The sequence below is a fragment of the Ruditapes philippinarum genome, unplaced genomic scaffold (genome assembly GCF_026571515.1).
Source record: "Ruditapes philippinarum isolate M1 unplaced genomic scaffold, ASM2657151v2 ctg7745_1_1_1_1, whole genome shotgun sequence".
Classification (NCBI taxonomy): Eukaryota; Metazoa; Mollusca; class Bivalvia; order Venerida; family Veneridae; genus Ruditapes; species Ruditapes philippinarum.
In genome coordinates, this window is record NW_026865106.1 from 23,976 (window position 1) to 32,837 (window position 8,862).

The window sequence follows — 8,862 nt, forward strand, 5'->3', positions numbered from 1 at the left end:
TGCTAAGCACCATATGTTAATTTTTATATTATCGCAAGTATAAAATAGATTTCTTACCAATTTTTGATCAATCTGATTCAGCAATGTTTTGAGATACATGTAGTTGACATGAATCCGTGTTGACTAATCCTTTACAACTCGTCTAGGTAACATGCAAAGTATGCGCCCTAATGGAGTCGGCCTAGTGAATTTTCGTATTCTTTGTTCTATAGTAAATCAGTGACATTTGAGGCTTAATTCCCAATTCCACTGTTCCTGGTGAATTATATACTGTCTTCAACTTTAACCCATTACCAGATATATACGCCTTTCTACGCCTTTTTCACCCCCCCTTTTTGCTTTCTCAAATGGTGAAAAAATGCATTATTTAGGCCCCCAAACACTTGTTTTTGTTTGAGAAATGTTGTTAAAAAAATTGACCACTTTTCGGCGCGGCCCCCCATCCAAAAGATACATCAGGGGGTTGCCAGAAGGGTGATGTGCCCCCTTCTGTTTGGGAAGTTTGAAGGGGGGCGGATGCCCAAATTCAGATTTATCAATTTTGTAAGTTCCAAATAGCATTTTTTATTAAGATATTACCGAATTTAACGTTGCATGTAAATAAGGGGAGATAATAAAAATTATTTTCTATAAAGTCTAAGCCAATTTTTTCAATAAGAAATGAATGCATATATTTAAATGATTACATATAATATGTTCACATAATGGCAGTACATATTTTTTCATATTCTCCGATGTTTTAACCCTTTCGCTGCCAGAGGGTTATTGTTTTATTGTTCACCTATTTGCCAGAGGATTTTCTAAGAAATTACTATATTATTAATTAATATAATTATTATTATTTGTTATTAGTATTATAATAATTATATATGTTTCCAAATCTGTTAGTATAATAATAATTATTGTCAATGGTATAATTTTCTTTATATTTATTATTATCTTTATTATTATTATTATTATAAATATATTATTATTACTATTATTATAATAGAAACGGCTAAAGCCGTCCATATGGCAAATACGCCGAAAATAACAGGGACGGCTTAAGCCGTCCCTATGGCAGTGAAAGGGTTAAAATTGTTTTATAAGCATAATTTTATACATAATATCATTTCACTATAGTGTGGTATACTTATGCAACCACACTTAAGTGTGTTATACAATGAATTACGGTTATCTCAATAGGTAGAGCGTTGGACTGTGAATCGCGCTACCCGGGTTCGATTCCCGGACGGCGCAGGTCACTTTCATTACGATTGGTCGTGAAATCTTTTCTACGGTCATTCGCACTGTACCTCTGCTCTGTTATGTACAGAAGTTGCTGTTCCTTACAAAAGTGAAGGCAACTATAGCAATGGTAAATTGTTTGACAGCCTGCCCAGGAACGATGCGGTGGTGGAACTTTGCTCTGGTGAATTCAATGTGGCTTACTGTCGTGTTCCGGAGTGAAAACTACTAATACCAACACCATTGTATACAACCAGAGCTGAATCAGTACTAATTAAAGGGTCTAATACTTAATTACCAGTACTTGCCAAGTTATGCAGTACCAATACCAGTTACAGTACTAGATTTTAGCTCAGTTCTGCAGTAAAAGTACTTTATTTTAGAAAGTATTTAAGTATCAGTATCGCCAAGAAAATTTTGGACTTGTGGGAGGCTAAAAATGGCCCCAGGTCGATCATAAGGTAACGTGTAGCCAATGCTGAAAAGCCTTTGACTCTATCTCAATCCATTGAGAAGTGGCAGCACTTTGAAATCAATTTTGATGGAAAAAATCAACGCAAAATAGTGATTTTTGGCAATTTTGAGATGTCCCCTAGTTGCCATGGTAACAGGAAATTTCAGACTGAGCATGTTGTTACAAAGGCAATGGTCCAGTCATCATTTGTGCCAAGTTTGATTAGTATTGAAGCAGTTTTTATAGTTTTTTAGCAACTTGAACTTGTAACGGGAGACTTTTCAATGAAAACAGCCATTTTTCACAAAATGCTCATGGGGTAATGGGTTAAACTCAACACTATCTAAGTCAAATGAGGCCCAAAACATAACATGTTAGCCATCTACTTTTTTTCAGAAATCTTCATTATGTTGTAACACTGTTTAAATTCACCACTTTGAAAACTCTTGACTGCTGGTGGGTAATACATTTTTAATCCTTCCGCAAACAAATGAGTTCCTGGAGAATACACAAAAAACAACTTTTAAAGTCATCATATAACACACAAAAACTACACACATGCAATAAATACACTTTAATTATGACCAATCAAACTAGAGAGAACATAAACTGGGCCACTTCAAAAATTAAAAGAACTACTTTCTAGTACGGGTTGGGTCGAATTCCGTACCGGGGTGAGACCCTAATATTTTCATGTTTTTGATGGGGTGTACAATCACATGTCTTTTGTTTTACGCATACATTTCCAGTTTATTGTCATTCAGTGGCTTACATTAATTACATCTTTTACTTCAATATAGCGACTGCTAACATTAGGCGGCATTTGAGAGAAGCAGGGTTATGGAGGGGTGTAGAGATGGTGCAGCAGGGGGCCACCTTCCGCCAAGTTGATGCGGCGCTCGGTGCACACCACACCGTCATCACCAGAACCTGGGAGATATACCGCCTACATGGAACAACCGCCAGTAGGCATTCTGGAGGTCGGCAAAGGGTCACAACACCAGCTTAGGATCGATTTTTGGTCTTTCAAGGATTTCGACAGTAACTTCTCTTCGAAGTAACCTTGCTAATGCTGCAGGGATCCGTGTTTCCTCACAGACGGTACTTTTAAGGCTGCATGAAGGTAATTTGCGGTCGAGAAGACCTTGCATACGTATCCCCTTGACGCGTCGTCATCGCCAGGCCCGTTTGGAATGGACCATGGAGCATTCACGCAGGACAATTCAACAATGGAGACATGTTATGTTCACTGACGAGTCCATTTTCTGCCTAGACTTCACAGATAAGCGTGCTAGAGTCTGGAGAAGACGAGTTGAACGGTTTCAGGCTGCAAATATTGCTGAGCATGACCGCTACGGAAGTGGGTCAGTTATGGTGTCTGGAGGCACCAGCTTAGGTGGACGAACCGACCTTGTTGTGCTAAATAGAGGCGCATTGATAGGTCAGCGATACATAGACGACATCTTAGACAACCAGGTTAGGTTATCTAGACTATCTCAAAACATTGCTGAATCAGAATTTTCAAAAATTAGAAAGAAATCTGTTTCATACTTGTGATTATATAAAAATCATCTTATGGTGCTTAGCAAAAGTTGAGTAGTATATATGAAAAGGAAATAATACTGACCAACAAGGAATTTAAAGATCCTGTAATACATTTTTTATAGTTTTATATCATAAATATGATGCCCAAATTCAGATTTATCAATTTTGTAAGTTCCAAATAGCATTTTTTATTAAGATATTACCGAATTTAACGTTTCATGTAAATAAGGGGAGATAATAAAAATTATTTTCTATAAAGTCTAAGCCATTTTTTTCAATAAGAAATGAATGCATATATTTAAATGATTACATATAATATGTTCACATAATGGCAGTACATATTTTACATATTCTCCGATGTTTTAAAATTGTTTTATAAGCATAATTTTATACATAATATAATTTCACTTAAGTGTGGTATACTTATGCAACCACACTTAAGTGTGTTATACAATGAATTACGGTTATCTCAGTAGGTAGAGCGTTGGACTGTGAATCGCGCTGCCCGGGTTCGATTCCCGAACGGCGCAGGTCACTTTCGATTACGATTGATCGTGAAATCTTTTCTACGGTCATTCGCACTGTACCTCTGCTCTGTTATGTACAGAAGTTTCAGTTCCTTACAAAAGTGAAGGCAACTATAGCAATGGTAAATTGCTTGACAGCCTGCCCAGGAACGATGCGGTGGTTGAACTTTGCTCTGGTGAATTCAATGTGGCTTACTGTCGTGTTCCGAAGTGAAAACTACTAATACCAACACCATTGTATACTATGGAGGGCGTTCGTTGCCAAAATTCCAGACATGTAAAGTGTTCCTTTTTAAAATGACTTTTGAAAATGCAAACTTGTATGCCTACAATTTTTTATTGTACCCGTGCATAGCACATGATATGCCTCTTAATTCAATCTTTTAATTAAAGGTTCCCGCTTTTATATAACAAGTTTACATATAGATCGTAACAACTGACCTAACATCTAAAACGACAACAAATTTACAAGTTCGTATCTTCCATTGCATGCAATACATATGCATGTTTGCACACTTATAAATCTGAAATATACAAATGAAATGTAAATGTTAAATACAGAAAAAAAAGAGTTTAAGAAAACGTGTTACCAGTTGTGGAACTACAAGAGTACATTAACACAGTAACATGTTTAAAATGACAAAAGTAGATTCACAAAGTTAAACGATTTTAAGTCAAGCATAACGCCCCGCCCCTCACGGAGTATTTACGAACTTCTATTGCGGACAGGTATAAAACGGCGCCTCTCTTTATATTTCTAAATAAAAACGAAGGACAACATACCGCATTTTTCATAACATATATTTGTTACATTTGTTACAAAAGTTTTGTCACTAGCAAAATCACTTGAAATTGCTAATTTTAACATTTATGATTAAGATAATTTATGCATTTACTTATTATTTAACATCGTGTTTTCCTGAGAAGCATCGGCGATTTGGAAATTTTTAGGGAAAACAATGACCAACTTCAAGGGCGTTATTTTATTGATAATCTAAAGACCATCCAATTTTTTAATTGGTATCATTGAAAATGTTTTGGCACAAATTTCATTTTCAACAAAAACTATGCAAGTATTTTAAAGCGGCCACCGAGATTTCCTTTCCGAAATCAAGAAAATACTTATCCGTAGCACATATGTACAGTCTTTAATAAGGAATTTTCAGTATAAATAAACACTTTTTGCACTTGTTCAGTTCATTATCCCTCATGTACAGACTCAATCAAACCGAGTCTGCAATTCTGATGTAATTTTGTTGTGATTAATGCTTCCGAGGGATCACTTTGTTTCAAGATTTTTATACTTCACAACAGCAGGTGTCAAGTGCCGTTTGGCAGCTGTAAAAAGTTGCCCCGTACTTCACTTCAGTGTTGTTATATTTTTCTGGTCCTTCTGGATCATTGATGCCAGCGCTATTAAGTGTGGAGAATTGAGTTCCGCTTATGGCGGTGCTAGGGGGCGTGAGGGATGTTGCACTTGTTCATTCTCCCTCATGTACAGACTCAATCAAACCGAGTCTGCAATTTTTATGTAATTTTGTTGTGATTAATGCTTCCGAGGGATCACTTTGTTTCCAGATTTTTAATAAACTTGTTTAAAGCTTATGGTCTTAACTTTCATTCAATATTCATTTTCTTTTTTGAATAAAGTATCTAAAGGAAGCGACGTGATTTTCTTGGCGAATATATGAGTGTGGTTTTAAGAGAGAAAAAGTAAACAACGATAAGTTTGAAACAATTTTTTAATACTTCTACTTTTAATTAATTTTCATTTTTAAGGCATCACTAGAAAGTTCATGAAGGATTCTTTTACTTGAGTCTAAAATTATCAAAATTAACTAAGAAATAAAAAAGTAAGTAGGGGGCGCCATGTTTTTCTTACTGAATTTCAGAGTGTGTTTTGTTTTCTTACTTGGGGACCATATGCCGTTTTTAATGGAATGGCACTTACGTGTCACATTGAAGGTTCCATGAACATGGCCATATAAACACATCTGCGGATGTTTCTAATTTCAAAATTGTACCAGTTCATGTTAAATGTTGAATTTTGCTTAAGCCGGTGCTAGCGGGCGTGAGGGATGTTGCACTTGTTCATTCTCCCTCATGTACAGACTCAATCAAACCGAGTCTGCAATTTTTATGTAATAGCGTGGACGGTAACTTGTACTTTCCATTACCGTCCATGAACAGGCTTAATCAAACCGAGCCTGCAACATTCTCAATTTTGTCGTTTTGAGCGTTCTTTAGGGATTCTTATTTTCTCTATTTACAGAAAGTAACATGAAAAACTTTAAAACGAAAAATTAATTCATTTTGATTTAATTCATTTTTATTTTTAGGCATTATATAATTAATTTCCATAAATCGTATGAAGCACACTTTTATTTCAATCCAAAATTATTAAAATTGATTACGAGATAAAAAAAAGTTTGGAGGGAACGCCGTGTTTTCCTTCACATTATTGAGAAATAGGAGAGAGGCGACAGGTATTATACCTGTCCGTACATTTCCGTAATAGAAGATCGGAAGTACTGAGAGAGGGGCGGGGCGTCATGCATGACTTAAAATCGTTTAACTTTGTAAATCTACTTTTGTCATTTTAAACGTGTTACTGTGTAAACGTACTGTTGTAGTTCTACGACTGGAAACACGTTTTATTAAATTATATTTTCTGTATTCGAGTTTTACATTTCATTTGTATTTTTCAGGTACAGATAGAGATCTACAAGTGTGCAAACATGCTTATGTAATATGTATTATATGCAATGGAAGATATGAACTTGTAAATTTGTTGTCGTTTAGATGTTAGGTCAGTTGTTAATATTTACATGTAAACTTGTTATTTAAAAGCGGGTGCCTTCAATTAAAAAGATTGGATTAAGAGGCATATCATTTGCTGTGCACGAATACAATAAAAAATGCTAGACATACACGTTCGCATTTTCAAAAGTAGTTTTCAAAATGAACACATTACATGTCTGGAATTTTGGCAACGATCGCCCTCCATAGTATACAACCAGAGCTGAATCAGTACTAATTAAAGGGTCTAATACTTTATTACCAGTACTTGCCAAGTTATGCAGTACCAATTAATACCAGTTACAGTACTAGATTTTAGCTCAGTTCTGCAGTAAAGGTACTTTATTTTAGAAAGTAATTAAGTATCAGTACCAGTACTTTTATAAATTCATCATAGTTAGAATAAATACACACTGTCAATCAAAAATAACACATTACATGTATATTGACGTATGTTTATGATTTATCTACATATTTTAAAAAATGCAAACATTATCCAGCCAAACAATTAAATAATTATTTACTTTAAAGTTAACATTTCATTTTTACAACTTTTAATGATTTAACATACTTTTTACAAACAACATATACTTAATTGTAAAGTAAATAAACGAAAGCAAACGGAAAACAAAAATAGAGGTGGGTTGAACTTAATGCGTGTTTATTGGCAGAGCAACTCTCTCCATTCTGTGCAGTAATGAAGCTTTTAAACTGATCATAATTCACCTCCAGTCTGGGGTGTTGGGGAAGTGAATTCCAAAGTTTTGGTGCAAAGGAACAAAACGAGTTGATGGCTACATATATTATACGTAAAATGAAAAAATGTGTTTTTATATTAACAAGATCATGTAGATATGTTGGTCCTTGTTTATGAATGATTTTGTGAATTTCAAGTCCTTTTAGTTTTAAATTTTGTAGCTTACATTGTATTAAACGTGAAAGAATCTGGAAGTATGTTCCTTCGGAAGCATTAATCACAACAGAATTACATGAAAATTGAAAACTCATTTTGATTGAGTTAATGAAAAAGTGCATCATCCCTCACGCCCCTAGCATGCACCGGCTTGAGCGGTACTTTTAATTTTTATTACCACAAGAGCGATCAGTGATCACATGTGTCGCCCCATGATGGCCAATTTCATGTTGGGACAAGTTTTGTGACAGACGGACAGACAGACGGACAGTGCACAACTAGACTTGGTACTGATCATTCCTGTAAAGTTTGGATGAAATTGCACCAGTAGTTTATGAAGAGTAGTCCGGACAAGCTTTTGTGTAGCTGGCAACACACAGAAAAAAACACCTTTTTATCAAAGGGCCATAACTCGGCCAAAAATCATTCAACCGGAAAACCCGTGCAATATGCGCAAGGACTTGAGCTACAAAATAATCCTGTAAAGTTTCATTGAAATTGCATTAGTGGTATTAGAGAAGTAGTCCGGACAAACTTTAAAAATAAAAATTATTAAAGGGCCATAACTCTGACAAAAATCATTAAACCGAAAATTTCTGACAATATGCACAACTAGGCTTGGTACTGATCATTCCTGTAAAGTTTGGATGAAATGGCACCAGTAGTTTATGAGGAGTAGTGGGGACAAGCTTTTGTGTATCTGGCAACACAGAAAAAAAAAACACCTTTTATCAAAGGGCCATAACTCGGCCAAAAATCATTCAACCAAAAAAACCCGTGCAATATGCGCAAGGACTTGAGCTACAGATCAATTCTGTAAAGATTCATTGAAATTGCATTAGTGGTATAAGAGAAGTAGTCCGGACAAACTTTAAAAATAAAAATTATTAAAGGGCCATAACTCTGACAAAAATCATTGAACCAAAAAATACTGACAATATGCACAACTAGACTTGGTACTGATCATTCCTGTAAAGTTTGAATGAAATTGCACCAGTAGTTTATTAGGAGTAGTCCGGACAAGTTTTGTGACGGACAGACAGACAGACGATGGAGAAGTGATCCCTATATGTCGCCACTACTTCGTAGAGGCGACACAAAAATGTGTTGGCATCAATCAACGAGTAATAGTCTGATTGGTAATCTTTATTGATTTTTTTGTATACATTTGTGTGCCAGGTGAGAGGGCAGTTGTATATTAAAGTTAAATGAGTAATACATGTTTAATTTCCCTATTTTACATAAATTTGTACCTATTCTCTTTAGCACGCTGGGTTGTTTTAAGCCATTTAGGCTTTTTTAAAAATGCCAGAAATATGTTTATCAAATTTGAGTTTCATCAGATTCATCAGATGGGATAGTGCTACCATTTAAAAGGAACCTTATATTTTGATCCC